This window comes from Chlorocebus sabaeus, chromosome X, assembly GCF_047675955.1.
Source record: "Chlorocebus sabaeus isolate Y175 chromosome X, mChlSab1.0.hap1, whole genome shotgun sequence".
Classification (NCBI taxonomy): domain Eukaryota; kingdom Metazoa; phylum Chordata; class Mammalia; order Primates; family Cercopithecidae; genus Chlorocebus; species Chlorocebus sabaeus.
In genome coordinates this window covers 139,699,939-139,720,541 of record NC_132933.1, presented here as the reverse complement: position 1 = coordinate 139,720,541, position 20,603 = coordinate 139,699,939, and the positions used below count along the sequence as shown (strand labels likewise).

General features: G+C 40.5%; 1 long non-coding RNA gene across 1 annotated transcript in view; it reads left to right on the top strand.

Moving 5' to 3' along the window:
* LOC103231608 (uncharacterized) overlaps positions 1 to 19,731 on the top strand; it is a 33,464-nt gene extending 13,733 nt beyond the window's left edge. The window contains exons 2-3 of the long non-coding RNA XR_496956.3: positions 9,809 to 9,960; positions 18,880 to 19,731. This is a non-coding gene — a long non-coding RNA (uncharacterized lncRNA). The remainder of the gene's footprint in view (positions 1 to 9,808; positions 9,961 to 18,879) is intronic.
* Positions 19,732 to 20,603: the final 872 nt, after the last annotated feature.

Here is a 20,603-nt window from a genome sequence, read left to right as displayed (position 1 = left end):
CCATGGCTCTGTTTTTAGCTAAGAGTATGTGACACATGCCAGGTGTTTGGCAATTACATCTTGTTGAACGTGGTCACTCATGTGGAAATACAAAAATCACTCACTGTTTGAATCAAGAAAATTGTCACTGCCAAACATGTTTCAGATATTCTTTTTCCTGAAATGTTTTCTCCCTGCCCATTTATAACCAGCTGTCTTTAAGGCATTATTTTTCCTTAAGAAAGGACTTATTAAAATGAAAAAAAATAACTTTGGCAGGGATTGTTCAATAGTTAAACTCTAAGTTTCAAGTGAAAACTTTGGCTTTCTTTTCTGCATTCTTTCAAGGCTTTGCTCTGTGACCCTGGTTTAGCTTATCTGGTCTTTCATCTGTAAAAAAAAAAAAAAAGAAAAGTTTAAGTTTATATTCACTCATTCCTCAAGTGATCTAGTGAATGATTGTTGTCCACAAAGTTTTTAGATACCTTGCTAAAAGAGATGATGGAATTTCAAAATTAACCCCCGTAACAAGAAAAGCCAGTACATTTCCACTGCCAGTACTCTGTGATAAAGAGTGATTTATGTCCATACATGCTCCCAACTTGCAGAGTATTTTGGAGTGATACAATCATTGTATAATTTTATGCATCTTTAGCTAAAGGGAATGAGAAGGAATCTGGCTAAAGAGAAGAATTTTCTATGGGGAAGGAGAAATTGTACAGAAATTCAAAAGGAAAGACTTTAAAAACTTATTTGTTAATTTTTTTTTTTTTTTTTTTGCTTGTGTTGGTTGAAATTTCAGTTAAGTCATCAGAAACACATATTGAATACATGTTACATTCAAGGCACTATTGTGAATACAAAGACATTTTAGAAATCCTCTTTTTGAAATACAAAAAGTTTTTTGGAGTAAAAACATCACAAGTTCAAATCCTGGCTACACCTTTTACTGGATGTGTTACCTTGGAGAGCTTACTTAATTTATCTGAGTCTTAATTTTCTCATCCGAAATTGGAGGGAATCATTATACACCCATCCCTTACTGTTGGAGCGAGGAGGAGGAAATGAAGTAAAGTATATAAAGTGCTCAATAGAGTGCCTGGAAAGGAACCAGTAGTAAATACTAGCCATGTGATTGTGGTTGTCATATTATAAAGTATTTCACAATTGAATCTACTGTTGTTAAGAAAAACTTTCCAAAACTTCGATCATAGAAAGATTACAGTGTGCCCTTTCCGTGTCATCTAGAACGTTATCTTCATGCCCACCTAAGGTGCAGCGAATGTAGGCAACTTTGATTTCTTATTTACTTGATTAAACCCAAGACTTTATAAAATTAGATGACAACTTGTAAAAAATTGATAAACTGAAAGAGATGGGAAGGAGATTTTGTCAGATAGAGATGTAGATGATTTCTTTCCATTAGAAAAGTATTGTGGGTTTTTTCCCCCATCTGACATTAAGCATTTTTTGTCTCTAGCTTGGAGATCTTGTTTCAGCATTCTTTCAGACACTATAAATGCTTAAGGAACAAGCATTCTCCTTTGGACCAGCTATACCATCCTGCTGGCTCCTTCATTTGTGAGTTAAATAAATCTTCAAAATATGTTCATTTATTGTATGTATAACTATGCTTTTAACTTCTTGAAAATTATAATTTGATAGTTTATAGCCTCATCTTTTCCCTCTCCTCTTTGAACTTATTAGGAGAGAATAATATTTGAATCTTCCAGGATGCTCACTGAAAGAGCTGAAATTGTCTTAGTATTAGAGGGTTGGGATCTTTCATACAAAAGAGCTATAGTTAAGACCAAAAAAAAAAAAAATCATCGTACCTCAGTGCCCAACACACAGTAGATTAAATGTACTCATCCACAATCAGCACAGACTCCAGTCCTTAGACATGAACATACCCTTACAATTTTGAATCCTAAGTGTGTCTACTGGGGACAGCATATAGTTAGATCTTGTTTTCTTTATCCAGTCTGATAATTGCTGTCTTTTGATTGGATTGTCTAATCTATTTACTTTACAGTTATTGATACAGTTGGATTTATGTCTGCCATTTTGTTTTGTTTGCTTTCTACATGTCTCAGGTATTTTTTGTTCCTGTCTTCCTTCTTTACAATTCTCTTTTGTAGTAAGTAGACATTTTCTAGTGTATCCTTTTAATTCCTTTAATTACATTTTAACTTTTTAAGGTTTTTTTTTTTTTTAGTGGTTGCTCTACAGCTTACAGTATACATCTTAATTTATTATAATTCACTCCTAATATTCTAACCTAATTCTGGTAAGATATTAAAACTTTATTCCTATATAGCTCCATTCCCTACCCCTATTTTGTGCTATTACTGCTGTATATGCGGTGTCTGTATATGTTAGAAACCTAAAAATACATTGTTATAATTATTGCTTTACATAATCTTATGTCTTTTAAAGTGGCTGAGAGAAGAAAGGAGAGCAAGTATATATTTACAGAGTTTGTTATATATTAACCTTCATATTTATTACTTCCGGTTCTCGTCACTTCTTGTGGATTAGAGTTAGCATCTGAAGTCATTTCCTTATACCATATCCTCACAATTTAACTTCTTTAGAAGTAGACTTTACAATTTTTATGAGATGTGATAAGAAGTATTAGACTCTTTCTTGTGTGTGTGGGGGGTGGTTCTAGAGAAATATCCATGCCTTACCTAATTCAGTTTAAGACTCTTGTCAATAAGTTTTAACTTTACATCCAAAATAAGAAAAAGATATTCTTTTTCTTATTTAAGAATATCTTTTAAGATATTTAAGAATATCTTTTTCTTATTTTGGATGTTAGCTCTTCCACATACAGAAGGACAAATACAAATATTTCATTATTACTTAATCCCACCCTGAATCTTTTCTTCCTTAGAAATACTTTTAAAACATGAAGAAATCAGAGGTGTTTTTTTTTATTATTATTGACACTAATTTATTTAACAAACTTCAAGGGTTTTGGTAATCTAATGGAATAGCCTTTGACTCTTTGATCTAAAATGTTTTCCTGGGAAAAGACAACTTTGGGCTGGGCACGGTGGCTCACGCCTGTAATCCCAGCACTTTGGGAGGCCGAGGTGGGTGGATCATGAGGTCAGGAGTTCGAGACCAGCCTGGCACACATGGTGAAACCCTGTGTCTACTAAAAAATACAAAAAAATTAGCTGGGCGTGGTGGCACGCACCTGACATCCCAGCTACTTGGGAAGCCGAGGCAGGAAAATCGCTTGAACCCGGGAGGTGGAGGTTGCAGTGAACAGAGATCGTGCCATTGCACTCCAGCCTGGGTGACAGAGTGAGACTCCATCTCGGAAAAAAAAAAAAAAGACAACTTTGTTTTTTGGTAGGAGTGGCTTTTGCTTTCGGTTTTCTTTTCTCCTTAAGTTTTTGGGAATTCTGATAAGCAACTGCACTGTTCATGACCACACTATGCATTTTAATTTTTAAAAGTCTAGCTCTGGTGACTAATTGCTCAGTTTCTCCAAGAGAAGAAGGCCTGAGCTTTCACCTCTAGCAATGTTTACAGTCAGATAATGAGGTGAAGGCAGGGAGAAGAGATCTCTTCTTCGGGTGGCAAAATGGGAAATAATCCTTGTGTTTCTCCTCTTCACAAAGAGACCACACTGAACCAATTGTTTAGTAGTGCTTCCCAAACTTCAAGGCGCATACTAATTACCTGGAGCTTAGTTGAAATGCAGATTCTGATTCCAAAGGTGGAGGGTGCAGCCCAGTGCTCTGCAATTCTAACAAGCTCCTGTGTGCCGCAGATGTTGCCAGTGACTGGGGAACCAGACTTTAAGTAGCAAGGGTTAGCGCACTCATTCTCAAACTTCCTGTACATTACAATCGCCTGGGGAATTTTTAAAAATTACTGATTCCTGGGGCCCATGCCCAGAGATTCTGATTTAATAGACTGTGGTTGTCATAGTAATGTGCAGGCAGGCTGGAGAGTTACTGAGAATTACAAGTTAAAAGTGCAAGAGACTGTGATCAAGTCAGGAATATCATAGCTCAGTCTATGCATCACCAGAACCCAGGTTCTGTGTCAGAGTTTGAGTGTCTTCATGACCAGGATGTCCTGAATATGGCTACCAGATAAATCAGATTTCTCTTTTTTACATTGTAAACCAAAAATAAATTCTAAGCCCCCAACCAACTGAATGGACCTCCCTTTCAGCCAAGGGAATTCCAAAGTAAACCTGAAAAACTAGTTCAGGCCATGATGGGAAGTGGGAGGGTCGGATGTGCCTCATGATACCCTCCTCCCTTTGGAGTTTAGGCACAACTGACCAGCATTAACATTAAAATGGAGCTCTTAAGACTGACAAAGCAGACTCTTTGTAGCAAATAAGAAACTAAATTCCAACTTGACTCTAGTATAGCATCACATTGACAAATAGCAGGCCGTGAAAGAAATCAAAGTATTTTATCCCAAAACATATTTCTTTGATATATTTTGAAATGGCCCTATTGTGAGGAAAATCTACTTTCTGTAGCGAATCCCCTTCTCTTTCCAGGTCTTTTCCTGATCCAGGAACTTAATTAACTAAGACTATAGCACTTTTTAAAGTTTGGTAAGGGACATTTACCATCTAATTTGTCTGAAGCCTGCTACCTGGAGGCTTCATCTGCATAATAAGAACCTTGGTCTCTACAACCCTTTACCCTAACCCAGATGCTCCTTTCTACTGATACTGGGTCTTTAGATAACAACTTAACTCTTTCAACCAATTTGCAATCACAAAACCTATGAATCCATCTATGGATTCCTTGGGCACATGTTCTCAGGACCTCTTGAGACTGTGCCTTGGGCCTTGGTCACTCATATTTGGCTCAGAATAAATCTCTTCAAATATTTTACAGAGTTTGACTCTTTTGTCAACATCATTGATCCATATTCAGTACAACTTTAATACAACTAATAAAGGAGGAGACCACCCCTCATATTGTCTTATGCCCAATTTCTGCCTCCAAAGAAAGAAAAAGTAAAAACTAAAAGGCAGAAATGAAATCCACAAGCAGACAGCCCGGCACCACACCCTGGGCCTGGTAGTTAAAGATCGACCCCTGACCTAATCAGTTATGTTATCTATAGATTACAGACATTGTATAGAAATGCACTGTGAAAATCCCTATCCTGTTTTGTTCCGATCTAATTACCAGTGCATGCAGTCCCCAGTCACGTACCTCCTGCTTGCTCAATCAATCATGACCCTCTCACATGTACCCCCTTAGAGTTGTGAGTCCTTAAAAGGGACAGGAATTGCTTACTCAGAGAGCTCGGCTCTTGAGACAGGAGTCTTGCCGATGCCCCCAGTCGAATAAACCCCTTCCTTCTTTAACTCGGTGTCTGAGGAGTTTTGTCTGCGGCTCGTCCTGCTACACTACAATTAGATCTCTATATAGTTGCAGCATACCAAGAGAGCCATCTGCTAAGGTGCAGGCAATAAAGGAATGCAAGTAGAATATTTAGAAACAATTGAGATACTGACGGACAATGGCCATATCTTATACAAATGGACAGTGGTCCGATCATATAGGACAACAGAATCCTGACCCACAATCTCTGCCAAGAATGGTCAGGACTTGGTCAGTGACTGCCAGCCTCCCTAGTTTTTGCCTCCACTTTCAACTCAGGACCAACCAGAGAAAGGCAAATATGCTCCCCAAATCAATCACGTAAGATGCCCCATTTCTAATTATCCCACCTCCAGCTTCCCCATGCTGGCAACCTCTAATCAGAGCATACGCGGAGCCTTTTTTATCCTACCATAAATCTTTCCTACTCCTCTGCCCACCTTGGAGTCTCTGCAGGTGATGGTGGCTGACTCCCTTGCTCTGAATAAAGAGCTTCTGTTTGTTTTCTTTTGGGTGGTCTTTGTTTATTTCCACACAACAATGAAACTAAGAGTCAGTTTGCTTTTCATTATCACCATCTACCAGAATTTCTGAAAAATTACAGAGATACAATGCTCTGCCTAGGTAAGGGTGGACTGCTCCCATCACCTTGTCCCCCTTGGCAATGTCACCACTTGTAACACTTTTTCAGCTAGCTCTTACAACACAGCTTGATATCCAGGCTGCCCTGGAACTCCACACATTTTTTCTCTTTCTGAATCTGCTGCTCCTTGTGACCCCTATCTCTATACCCAGGGGCTTTCCTTCACTTCTAGAGACCTTTGTTCAGCTTCCGTTCTAACTGTTCAAGGTTTCAATGCTTCTAGGAGGTCACAACCTCTAACTCCTCTCCTTTCCTTGTCCCAGCACTTTCCCCCACCCTGAGCTTGGCTCCAAACGTCAGTTTTTCACTTTGGTTTCTATTGTTCTATTTCCTGCAAATTGGTCCCTAGCCCATTACAAATTAACATTTATAGAATTGCATAATTAACATGAGATAAATCAAGAGGCTCTTATCTATGAAAAAATGAGCATGTGCATTCTCTATGTGTTATTCAGTCAAAATGCAGTTGATAAACTGCTTCCCAAAGTAGTTTATCAGATTATGACAAGGCACATTAAACCTAGAGGTATAGTCGGTTTAAAAAGAAAAAAAAAAAAGCCACTGTATCTGTCGGTTAGTTTTGCCTCAGTCCCCCTCTCCTATTCCATCTACCCCAACTCCAAAATGCATCTCAATTCTCTGAATTTCTGGTATGTGTTGAAAACTACTTGCCAGCACATTCTTCTGACCACCTTCATAATGGATGGAAATAGAACAGGGAAGGATTAATAAGAAAAGTGCTAAGAAAAATTATCTAGAACTTGGAAATAAGGCCAGGAGAGTTCAGGATATCCTTTCAATGTCATAATAGTATGTTGGTTTATAAGCCCACCCCAGGGCCTTCCATAGGAAGATATCTTTGAATAACTTGCTATATACCATTTGTTAAAGATCCCAGACTTTGTGAAGTGACTTGTTAAGTTGTATAATGTCTGGTAGAGATGCAAATCATTTTCCCAAAGATTATAGTTTTATTGCCCTGTAGGACATTAAGCAGTTTTGTATCCAACCTAGCAATCTCATTCAAACACTCTTTTTTAATGCCTATAAATTTCCAATGCTCTTTGAGATACCTTTATTGTCTCATTGGTTCCATCATTAATTAATTGAATTAAACCTTTGACCTGAGCCGTGATTTTAACTTTTTGAAAATGATACTTTGAAAAGAGTCATGAACAGTCGACATGGGAGCCAGTCATGGCAGATGTGATGAATGAAAAAGAGAGGCCAGATTTATCAATGTAGTTATTCTAATCCTTTCACAGATTCCTGCTTCTAGTTATTTTTTTGTAACACATACTATTAACTTCCCTTTAGGAACCATAGCCTCAGAAAAGCTTTTCCACAACATTAATTACAAGAGGAATCTGGAAAGGTACATAACATCTGCGGCCTCTAACCTGTGTGGTAATGGGCTGGTGGGAGTCTTGGGGATTACAAGAGTAACTAGCACACAATGGAAGCAGCCCTCCCATCCTCATCCCATGGGGAACCCACGGGACAGAGGACTGAACCGGCCCACCATTTCCCAGAGCCAAACTAGGAAAGAAAACTGGCTTTTCCAAAATGATAATGAAGCAGCATTGTTGTATGGGGTAAATACCCGAGATTCATTGTCTCACGGTCACGGAAAACTAGAATACGGATACACAAGGAGTGAGCTTAAGAGCAGAAGTTTAATTGGTGAAAGAAAGAGAAGAGCTCTCTCCTGCAGAGAGAGGGGTCCTGAATGGGTTTCTGCTTCTGAGGTGAAATGTAGTGTTTTGTTTTGTTTTGTTTTGTTTTGTTGAGACGGAGTCTCGCTCTGTCACCCAGGCTGGAGTGCAGTGGTGCGATCTCCGCTCAATGCAAGCTCCGCCTCCCGGGTTCACGCCATTCTCCTGCCTCAGCCTCCCTAGAAGCTGGGACTACAGGCGCCCGCCACCACGCCTGGCTAATTTTTTTGTGAAACGTAGTGTGTTTTATAGATGAACTTGAGAAAGTGGTGTCTGATTTACATAGGGGACGAAAGATTGGTCGGACCAGGTGTGCCATTTGCATAAGGCACGAAAAACTGGTTAGGACTAGGTGTGCCATTTGCATAGGGCATGAAAAGCTGGCCACCCACACCCTGATCTTTTTATTACGCAGATGGGTCTGCTACCTGTCTGGTGCCATGTTGCCTGTTCCTTTACTGTACACATGGTGACAAAGAAAAGGGAAGATGGAGCCTCCATGTTGAACATACCTGGCCCCCAGGTAGCCCTTTTCTTTTGGCACCACTGCTGGCATTCACCTGTGCAAGCTTCCACCTTGCTTATCTATGTCTGCAGCTCGATTTTTCAGGCTGCTCTTTGTTCAAAGAGAATAATTTCTTGGCTGCTTTTTGTTAGAAGGAAAGCCTTGCTGAGGACTCTTTTACCCTATCTGCCTAAATAATTTATTTCTACCTCCTGCATCAATAAGGCAGCTTAACTTGTGCCTAAAAGTCAATCACAAAGACCCATGTTGGAGCAGTAGCTATTTCATAACAACCTGAAAAAGCCCAAACACCCTGCAAGTTCTAATATGCAACCAAGGAGAAACCTTAGCCTCCATGAGGGAGAGAAGTACTTGTCTGTGAAATTTGTTGGCAATAAAATATTTAAACAGCTAGGTCCCTTGATATAGTTCTGACATTGGGGTGTGTATGTGTGTGTTTACAAAGGAATCTTTTTGTTTTTCCTGCTCAAAAAAGGAAGAAAGATCTTTTCATATTTTTATTTTAAAAGAAGCCATTAGGTCCTACAAGGTCAGCCGGCCTGCTTGTTTTCTGGTTTCTTATCTCACAAAACTCCTTGTCATTAACTATGTGTTTTCAATCACCTAGTGTGTATTTAAGTGGCTTTTTCTGATTTAAAAGGTATTTCATTTTTTTGAAGATATTATAAGGCACGTTCATCTCTTTATTTTAGTATAGGCATTCAGGCTGCTGTTTGCACTGTGGTCTGCTATTTTATGTGCTATTTTGTATTCATCTGGCTCTGAAGCGTAGAGTCTATCAACAAAATAGGTACTGGGTAGGTGTAGTCTGAAATGTTGATCTAAAGCATTCATATCTCAAACCTTATGGAGGTTTATTTAGTTAGGCATGGCTTGAAATACTAAGGTGACTGAGTGAGAACATAAATGAAAATCTTATTTTTAAAAAGTCTCCTTAACTAAAAATACCTACAGTCGTTCCATATTTTGACAACTCTTTAACAAAGCTGTTTGGCAGTTATTAGCTAGAAATGCAAAGGGGTGAGCCAGTTGCCTAGAATGATGCCCTTTTAATTATTGGATGAACTTTCTTAAATATTGAAAACAACTTAAGGTTGTGTACATTTTGTTTTGCTTCAGTCTAAGAATTTATCTATCCCTGAGTAATCTAGAAAGCAGATCTGAGGGATCGAGCAGGTGCAGGGTTTTGCTATTACAGTTCTGCAAGACCAAACAATACTTCCTTCTGTGCTTTCACCCTGAAAAAGATATCCTGAACAGGGGTCTCCCAATGCTTGAGGTCAGTCTCCAGATCAGAGCTGTGTTCTCTGGACACTCACTTGTTTTCTGAACCAGTGAGAGGTGAACAGTCTCTGTTGTCCCCTTGCTTTTCCTGGCTCCCCTTCCTCCCACATACCTTTGCTATTTGTCCGGAAACACAGGCAGGAATATAAATAACTTAAATATACAGTGTTTTCCTTAAGTGGCTGGTTATTTTGCAATAGATTGTTTGAGAAAATCTCCCCGAAAAATTGCTGCTTCCTTTTGGTGATGTTAGCTCAGGCTTTCCCCTTGTGTTTTCCAGAAAATTCCATGTTCAAGAAGCTGAACTTTCGTGCTCCACATAAAAGCTTCGGGGTATGCTTAACCTTCTCCCTCTTCTGAACTGCATCTGACATTCGAATGTTCCCTGTCCTGCTACATGAAGATCTTCACTTACTGCTTCTAATTGGATTTGTAAGGATGAACTTGTCTATTTTCCCCTTTACTCCTGCCATGAGGCTAAGATGAATGGCCCCTCATAAATTGCTGGCCTGGTTATTTATCTGCAACACCTGCATGTTATTATCCCATAATAACACAGATAATGAAACTGAGTGGTATTAAAACCAGCATCGAGTGGGGAGGCTCATTAAAAGAACGGCTTTGTTACATGGCACCCCTGTTAGTGGCAGTCTTTTCTTCTGGCATGGCCCTCCTTTTTCGTAAACCTGGGGCCTTTTAGGCGGGACCTGGCTTTTTTTTTTTCTTCCCCTGCCCCAAGGTATAGAAGGAGGAGTTGGCCTTCTCCCAATCTACTCAGTCTAGACTGTGCTGTCCAATATGGTGGACGTGAGCTGCATGTGGCTTTGAAATACATTTGAAATGTGGCTAGTCCAAATTGAGATGAACAGTAAGTGCAAAATTCATACCAAATTCCAAAGTCTTCATACAGAAAGGTAAAAGAATACCAAATACCTTGATATTTTTCATATTGATTATATTGAAATGATAATATTTTACATATTATCACTTGAACATCGACGGGGTTAGGGGCACCAACTGCTGCACAGTAGAAAATTCAAGTATAACTTTTGATTCCCCAAAAACTTTGCTAATAGCATACTGTTGATCGGAAGCCTTACCAATAACATAAACAGTCAATTAAAACATATTTTGTGGCCAGGCTCAGTGGCACACACCTGTAATCCCAGCACTTTGGGAGGCCGAGGAGGGCAGATCACAAGGTCAGGAGATTGAGACCATCCTGGCTAACACGGTGAAACCCTGTCTCTACGAAAAATACAAAAAATTATCAGGGCGTGGTGGCGGCTGCCTGTAGTCCCAGCTACTCGGGAGGCTGAGGCAGGAGAATGGCATGAACCCGGGAGGTGGAGCTTGCAGTGAGCCAAGATCGTGCCACTGCACTCCAGCCTGGGCGACAGAGCGAGACTCCATCTCAAAAAAAAAAAAAAAAAAATTTTGTACGTTATATACTACATTCTTACAATAAAGTAAGCTAGAGAAAGAAAAATGTTATTAAGAAAATCATAAGAGAACACACATTTCCTATTCATTAAGTGGGAATGGATCATCATAAAGGTCTTCATCTTCATTGTCTTCATGTTGAGTAGACTGAGGAAGAGGAGGGGTGGGTCTTGCTGTCTCAGGGGTGGCAAAGGTGGAAGAAAATCTACATGTAAGTGGACCCACACAAGTCAAACTTGTGTTGTTTAAGGGTCAACCACATTAGGTGAAATAAAATACATTATTAAAATTAACTCCACCAATTTTTTTTACTTTTTTTTTTTTTTTTGAGACAGAGTCTCGCTCTGTCACCCAGGCTGGAGTGCAGTGGCGCAATCTCGGCTCACTGCAAGCTCCGCCTCCCGGGTTCACGCCATTCTCCTGCCTCAGCCTCCCGAGAAGCTGGGACTACAGGTGCCCGCCACCACGCCCAGCTAATTTTTTGTATTTTTCGTAGAGACAGGGTTTCACCGTGTTAACCAGGATGGTCTCGATCTCCTGACCTCGTGATCCACCCGTTTCGGCCTCCCAAAGTGCTGGGATTACAGGCATGAGCCATTTTTTACTATTTTTTAAAATGTGGTCACTAGAAATTTAAAATTCCATTTGGCTTGTATTTGTGGCTCACATTCTGTTGCCATTAGGTACTGCCATGCTGGACAATCGTCCACCATCTTCACCCAACAGCTGTCCACCTTTGCAGACCACACCATTCCGTTGTGATGGCCTCTTTCCACCTACATGGGCTCCCCAGAAACTCCTTAGTTGTCCTCAAAGTTGGGCTTACCGTTTTCCTCCACCCAACTCCAAACTATCAACCAAGACAACTTTAATATGTATTGAAATCAAACCAATAAGCATTAATGAGTTGCTTACTGGCTCTGGATTTATATTTTTTATGAGTAAAAACTAGATTGCAAAGAACATATAGTTTATTAAGGGAGAAAGGACTACAAGCAAATAATTATAATAAAGTGAGAAAAGTTCTAGAATACACAGTATGTATAAAGTACTACTACTGGACTCAAGAAAAGCAAGATTGATTCTGCCTGTGATTATCAGAGGAAGTGAGATGCTGCGGGTGAGGGAGTTCATGGAGGTGGAAAGTGCCCGTTAGATGACAGAGCTGCAGGAGACCATAGGAGGCAAGGCTGCAGAGGTGTTGTGGGACCATATGATGGCTCTGGTGGGTGCCCAGGGGGCCAGGCTGCATAGGACCAGATGATGCTATGTAGATAAGGATGCACAGATGATGGAGCTGCATGGAGCTGTGGGAGATAAGACTGCTGTCCTGCCAACTTCAGAAGCATAAGAGGAGAGTTTTGGTGGTAAAGCTGGAGCAGGGTAGGGCGCAGAAGTTGTTACGGGAGGAGGATAGGGTGCTTAGTGGTCTCGGCTGTCAAGCTGTGTTGGTCCCCATCCTGTGCACACACTTCTTTTCGTGCATACCTGCTAGGAACTATCAGAAGGAAGGAGCTGGAGAATGTGCCAATGTGTCACTCAGCTTCTGCAAAGATGTGCAGATCTGCTCTCTAACAGGAGAGCTGCTTTTGCACTGAAAAGTTTAGCAGAAACAATGACCTAGTTCACCTGCCTCAAAGCTGGCTGACTTGCCCAGGCAATAGGCTGGATGTTTATTAAAAGTGAAAACTCACTCTCCAATAAATGCCTTACTTGTCAGAACCTTCTCTCTACCTCTCCATGACACAGAATCCAGGGTAATGAGCAGTTACAGAATGCATGCACTTTCTTTGCTCTTGAAACCCAAAGACAGAACGTAGGAGGACCCCCTCCACCTTAATGTGTTACAGATCATTTTCTGGTGCAGCCAGGATGGGATATTAGAGAGCAGTCAGTCAGCTCCATAGCTGTGTGCCCGGAACTGACACACACCCCCATCTCTGCCTTCATGGTCACACATAGAGAGGGCACACATGATGTAGAGTGGAAGGTGCTGGGAGAGAGAAATGCCTTACTCCAAAGAAAGCCAATGTTGAGGTTAGGTTTATTTTACTAAAAAAAAAAAATTGAGGGCAGAGTCTCTCTACCAAGCCAGAACCAGAGTGTTGATTCTCTGGAAGATTGTTGGCTCATGGGATTACCTGCAGAACTAAAAAACAAACAAGCAAAAAGCCACATCCCCAGAGATTATAATTTAATTGGTGTGAAGCTTTTTTTGTTTTGTTTTTGAGAGCTCCCTAGGTGCTTCCAATATGCAGCCAAGGTTGAAAAACCACTGGCTAGATTTTGAAAGTCCATCTTTTTGTTTGTTTGAGATGGAGTCTCACTCTGTGGCCTAGGCTGGAATGCATTGGCGCGATCTTGGTTCACTGCAACCTCCACCTCCTGAGTTCAAGTGATTCTCATGCCTCAGCCTCCCGAGTAGCTGGGACTACAGGCGTGTGCCACCACACCTGGCTAATTTTTGTATTTTTAGTAGAGATGGGGCTTCACTATGTTGGTCAGGCTATGCTCAAACTCCTGAACTCAGGTGATCTGCCCACCTTGGCCTCCCAAAGTGCTGGGATTACGGCATGAGCCACTGCTCCCCTGGCTGTCTTTTTTTTTTTTTTTTTTTTTTTTTTTAGCTTACTAATTGCCACTGACTTTCACTTAAATTAGGAGGAGGTAAAATTGAGGTCATTGATTCAGGGTTTAGGAAACTGCACGGGCAAGTACAAAGTAGCTGAGAAAGTCTAGGCTGTGTCCAGGGGTGAGAAATCAGGGCTACAGCCTGAAACCTCACAGCATTAGCCCTGAAAGGGCAAGAAGAAGCAACTGCCGATCTTATCTTTCTCTAAGTCCTGTGATTCTCAAATAGAATCACCTGGAAGGCTTGTAAAGCCACAGATTGTGGGGTCCTATCCACCCCCTCACTTTTCAGATTCAGTGATGGGCTGGAGGCAAAAAATGTGCATTTCTAACATGCTCCCAGGTGATGCCAATGTTGCTAGCCCCAGAAATACAAGGGAGAACAGGATTACTTAAAATGAAAATGTAGCAAAAAGTCCCAGGCATTTTTCCTGAGCACCTACTACGTACCTGGTACCACAATGTACCTGGGGATACAGAGGAGGAGCCACAGTTCCTGCTCTCCATAGCTTGGCAGTGTCTTGATGCAGAGACCTATAGACAAACATTTCCATTTTGTTAGGTTCTATGGCAGAGACTTCCAGTTTCCTCTCCGAGATGTGGGAGTTAGAAATAGCGTGGCTCTAGGCCGGGGGCAGTGGCTTACGCCTGTAATCCCAGCACTTTGGGAGGCCAAGGCAGACGGATCACCTGAGGTCAGGAGTTCGAGACCAGCTTTGCCAACATGGTAAACTCTGTGTCTTCTAAAAATTTAAAAATTAGCTGGGCACGGTGGTGTACACCTGTAATCCCAGTTATTTGGGAGGCTGAGGCACGAGAATCACTTGAACTTGGGAGGTGGAGGTTGCAGTGATCTGAGATATCATATCACTGCAGTCCAGCCTGGGCGACAGAGCAAGACTTCATCTCAAAAAAAAAAAAAAAAAAAAAAGGAATAGCGTGGCTCCCACCCTTATAACATCAAAAAGCTAGATGGTCTGGGCTTAAAATGATTAAAGAAAGAAAGAAAAAAAAACACAGACAAACTGCAAGTTCAAACCTTTCTTGAATCCATCAGAAAGCTGAGGTCACAGGGCAAACAACTAAGCCAACATCAAAGGACAGACAGACAGTGGCAGGGGCAGATGAGACCTGAGCCCTTGCTTACCTGAGTCAGAGGCAGCTGGACATGAGTAAGAAGAATTCACTAGAATTTTTTTAGCTTGTTTTAAAAATTATTTTTTGAAGTCTCATGTGGGTTTTGAGCCACAGTTTGAAATTCATTTTGAAACAAGACTCCCAGCTGTGCCACCTCTAGCTTCCCCACAATGACAGCTGGGCCATAGCAGAGGAGTGAGGGAGGAATATGGAAAGAACCCAAAACTTCTATTGTATCAAGATCCTTCAAGCCAGGAATGAAAGTGGATGAGTTTGTACTGTTGGGGAAAGCCCTTGGCAGCTCTGAACCTTAGTGTTTTGGGTACCCAAAGGGCAGCAGGAGGAAACTCAGTCAACAGCACCCACACTAACTGCCACAAATGGTATTTCTTCCTACAAGACGTCTGCATTCCAAGGATTGAGTCAACCACAAGGATCAATAAGGATTCACTTTGCTAGCAATTTCTACCACTGATGGGCTTGTCCCTTTGCAGATCTGGAGACACCCCCAGAGCTCTTCTCTCCGACAGTGTTTCCATTCTAGGGCCATCCCAGCACAGCCTCCCAATAAACTCACCCTAAGTTTCCTTGTAATAAAATAAGCCAAGTGAAGGCAGGCAAAATCTTTAATTGCCAATAGTTAGGCAACTCCTGTAACCTTTTCTGTACATAAAAGTTATAGCCCTGTAGGTTTGAGATAAAACTGGATTGTAATTGGAAGAGCTGAGATCTGGAAATAGTTTTGCTGGACTTTCTGAAGTCTTTAATCCCATAAATATATATCATTTTTCTTTTATGTGGACTTTTGGATAACATAAAAGAATTTAATGGAAAAAATGTTCATCTTCCAGGAAAACACTAATAACTAAGATTTCCTTCTTAATGAGAGGCCAACAGGGGTCAGGCTAACTAGAGAAGAGAAAGATAATTCCTCATATATTTTATGTTCCTTATTCTTTGTACCTTATTTTTCATAGCTCTTATGAGCCCTGAACCATATGAGTCTGTGAACCATACTGACTGGGAAAATACTCAACTCGGTCCTTCCCCTCAGAATTGGTGTGGATTATTTTTACTTACTGTGAATCCAGATTTACTTCCAGACCACCCCTTCTTTACCGTTGCCCACAAACCAGGAACTCAAGGAGAGATGTAGCTGAATAAGAAATGTTCTTTTATCTTAAACAATTTTATAAGAAAAAAACAAACAACTCCATCAAAAAGTGGGCAAAGGATATGAACAGACACTTCTTAAAAGACGACATTTATGGAGCCAACAGACATATGAAAAAATGCTCATCATCACTGGTCATTGGAGAAATGCAAATCAAAACCACAATGAGATACCATTTCATGCCAGTTAGAATACTGATCATTAAAAAGTCAGGAAACAACAGATGCTGGAGAGGATGTGGAGAAATAGGAATGCTTCCACATTGTTGGTGGAAGTGTAAATTAGTTCAACCATTGTGGAAGACAGTGTGGCGATTCCTCAAGGATCTAGAACTAGAAATACCATTTGACCCAGCAATCCCATTACTGGGTATATATCCAAAGGATTAGAAATCATGCTACTATAAAGACACGTGTGTGTATGTTTATTGCACCACTATTCACAATAGCAAAGACTTGGAACCAACTCAAATGTCCATCAATAATAGACTGGATAAATAAAATGTAGCACATACACACCATGGAACACTATGCAGCCATAAAAAAGATGAGTTCATGTCCTTTGCAGGGACATGGATGAAGTTGGAAACCATTGTTCTCAGCAAAATATCATAAGGACAGAAAACCGAACACTGCACGTTCTTACTCATAAGGGGGAGTTGAACAGTGAGAACGCATGGACACAGGGAGGGGAACATCAAACACCAGGGCCTGTTGGGAGGTGGTGGGCTGGGGGAGGGATAGTGTTAGGAGAAATACCTAATGTAAATGATGAGTCGATAGGTGCAGCAAACCAACATGGCACGTGTATACCTATGTAACAAACCTGCACGTTGTGCACATGTACCCTAGAACTTAAAGTATTAAAAAAATTAAAAACCACTAGCAAAAAAAAAATGTTGTTTTTTTGGTTATCAACATAAAATAAACTTTCTAGATTTTCCAAAAATTTAATCAGATATCTCAAATTTCCCAAAGTCCTGTTTGTTGGTGAATCCTTGGTATTTCTTTGAATCGTTCACTTTCAGTAATCCCCTCAAGCTAATTTTATCGTTCAGAGAAGAATCAAATCTAGTTTCCAAATATTCAGAGTTGTGAGTCTAATTTTATCCCCAAACTGAAATATTAGCTAGTCGTCCCATAGATTGCCCCTGGTCTCACCAACCTTGTTTTGGATCTGCTGAGGAAGTCTCACATCTAGAATCTTTAAAATGAAGTTTTGATCCTGATTCCCAGTTCCATATTCTGGTCTCTATATAAATTTCCCACCACATTAATTGATAGTTAATTATAGGACTCTCTTGGAACTGGCCAACTTCTCCCCATCAGTAATTGACTCAGGCCCAAATTGGATGTCCTGAACTGGCACTGGACGCAAGATGCCCCTTTGTGTCTACTCTTATCTGAACCCTAGAGCTGAAGCTTGACCATTCTGAATTGGTATGCAAGACTGGAGTCCACTGAAACGGGGCTGGGTGAGAGCACCTGGATTAAAATCCCCCCACATTTTCCCTGGCAGTTGTGTTACCATTTAGGTTGAAAGAGGCGATCTTTGTGAGTGGAAATCCTCCAATACACTCATGATTTCACCAAAGACAAGTGTGACATATACTTCCATTCACTTGAACATTCACATGGATTTTCTAGAAATTTCTAAATACTACCAGAATTAAACACCTCGTGTCCTAGGAGAATAAATACAAAATAATCTGAGGTTTCACTTTCCACGATTTCAGTTACTCATGTTCAACCAAGTTTGGAAAATAAGTATGAGTATAGTATAATAAGATATTTTGAGGCTGGGCACAGTGGCTCACGCCTGTAACCCCAGAACTTTGGGAGGCCAAGGTGGGCTGATCATTTGAGATCAGGAGTTGGAGACCAGCCTGGCCAACATAGTGAAACCCCGTCTTTACTAAAAATACATAAACTAGCCAGGAGTGGTGGCCCACACCTGTAGTCCCAGCTACTTGGGAGACTGAAGCAGGAGAATTGTTTGAACCCAGGAGGCAGAGGCTGCACTGAGCCAAGGTCACACCACTGCACCACTGCACTCCAGCCTGGGTGACAGAGTGAGACTCCATCTCAAAAGAGAGAGAAAAAAAAGATATTTTGAAAGAGAGAGACACCACATTTATTTAACTTTATTACAGTACATTATAATTGTTCTATTTTATGTTTAGTTATTGTTCATCTCTTGCCATGCTTAATTTATAAATTACACTTTATCATAGGTATGTATGTGTAGGAAAACACAGTTCATATAGGGTTCGGTGTTATCCAGGGTTTCAGGCATCCACTGGGGGTCTTGCAATGTATCCTTCATGGATAAAGGGGGACTACTCTGTATCTACACACACATACTCACACAAATAGGTCACAGAAGAGTTTCACTGCATGGGAAAGGGATTATGCTGGTGAAATACTAAGCCAAGTATCGGTGTCCATTTGCTCATTCTCATTAGGATTAAACTGAAAGCTGTTTATCTGCTGCTAGTTGCACAGGGATATATCTTGGCTTTACTTTCCAAATGGATTCTTGGCACAGTTTCATTGTTAGGGATATGGGATCCAAGACAAAACAAAAAACAAACCAAAAAAACATTGTGCTTAAGGAGTATACAAGAATTATGATTCCTAGATCTTTATCTACCTTGATGTTTTGAAAACTTGCTTTAAGAGAAATAACATGGGCCTGGAGTAGAAGGACAGGAAGGAAGGGGAAGCTGAGAGAACAGCCAGGAAGCTGGGACTAACAGCTGTTCTATTTTTCTGAACAGGGGGAATAAAATTAGACAAGAGTCACAAATTCATGAGTGTAAAATAACAGCATGTCTAAGCAGGGCAGGGGTGTGGTGAGTCCTTATTGCTTGTGGGTAAAGGACAATTAAAATTAGTTTATGAAAAGTTCATAAAGATGAATAAAGTTAAAGTACTCAGTGTGGTATTCATCTCTCTCTAACACAGGCTTTTCCTGCTGTAGATGCGTGAAGGGCGTGCTGAGATTCGATTAGCTCACCACCTCAGTGGATTTCTACTATATTTACAGATTAAATACCAATTTCTTTACATTCTGCCTTTCAACATTAAACCAAGGTGTGCCTAATGACGACAACAGCTTTCAACCAAAGGTCACAAGGACAGCTTCCCAGGACTGAGTGACGTATCCACCTGGATTTATCTCTATGCAAAAGTCTTCATTTATGCCTTCTTTCTTTGTTCTTTCTCCAAACCAACCACTGTAAACTACACAGCATGGCTCTCTGCTTATTCATTTTTTGAATTTTTGTTTATTTATTATACAGAGATGGGGGTCTCACTATGTTACCCAGGCTGATCTCAAACTCCTGGCCTCAAGCAATCCTCCTGCCTCAGCCTCCCAAAGTGCTGGGATTACAGGCATGAGCCACCATGCTCAGTCCATGGCTCTCTGTTTATACCTCAGTTTTAAAAATCAGAGTAAATGGTCATCTTGGGCATTTGTTTTTCTGATAAAAGCTTCATAAATGTGCACACTCTTTTGCATCTGCCTGCTCTCCCCACAGGCCTGTTGCTGTCCAAACCAGTGTGAAGAGTATGACTTAATGGAGAAAACTACTGCTAAAAAGAGTCCATTAGCCCATTGGACGAATTTCTTGGACTGCATTAAAATCAGTTCAATCATTTAAAACAATTATTAAGTGCATAATATATAGCGGACCATTTTAGGCATGGAACACAGCACAGCAAATAAAACAGACACAAATCCCTGCCCTTGTGGAATTTAGACCCTAGTGGTGATATAGAAAAAAAAAAAAAAAATGAATAAAGGGAAGAGGGTTGGGAATGCCCAGGGTGGTGGTGGTGGAGCAGCTTTATATCGGTTGATCCAGGGATGTAATGTTTGTGGAGACGTTTGAGCAAAGAAGGAGAAGAAGGGAACCAAGCAGATGTTTGGGAGAGAACATTCCATGAAGGTGAAATAACAAATGTGAAGGTCATGGGGTGAGACTGCCCTGCTGATGGCAAGGCTACACTGACGCCAGGGTGGCTGCAGGGAGCAAGGGAGGAGGGGAAGCATAGTTTGGAATTATAATTAAAATTTTTTAAAAAGCCTTCTTTCTCAGCCTGATTCCTACCACGATAATATTTCTGATTTTTCCGTCTCATTTTAGACAAGATAAATGATTTGAGGTATGTTATTACCAGAAATCATTAAAAAAAATAATAAGGCCATGCTGTCTGATGTAGTTTCAATTATTACATTATTATCATATATGAACATATTCAGACTAAAAAAAAGATTATTATAGTCACGATAGTCACCACTATGACCACTAATGATACAGTTACATCACAGTTTACATAATCTCATTTGACCTTGTGATAATGCCTGGATAAGGGCTGCTTCCCCTTTCTGCAGATAAGGAAAATTGTCCAATGCATTATGTGACTTGTCCAAAATTGCTCAGCTAGTAAATGTTGGAGGAGGGGTATGGACTAGAATTCCAGTATTATTTTTGCTAAATTACACGACTTTCAGTGCCAACACCTGCTCAGAACATCTCTACTCTCTATAATTTGCCCCTTTAAGAGAGAAAAGACCTGTAACTAAGAAAGATTGGTTTACCTAATAAGGAAAAAGTAAAATGAACAATGACATTTATTATAAAATTGTATATCATACTAAAAATGAGATACCTAAAATCTCA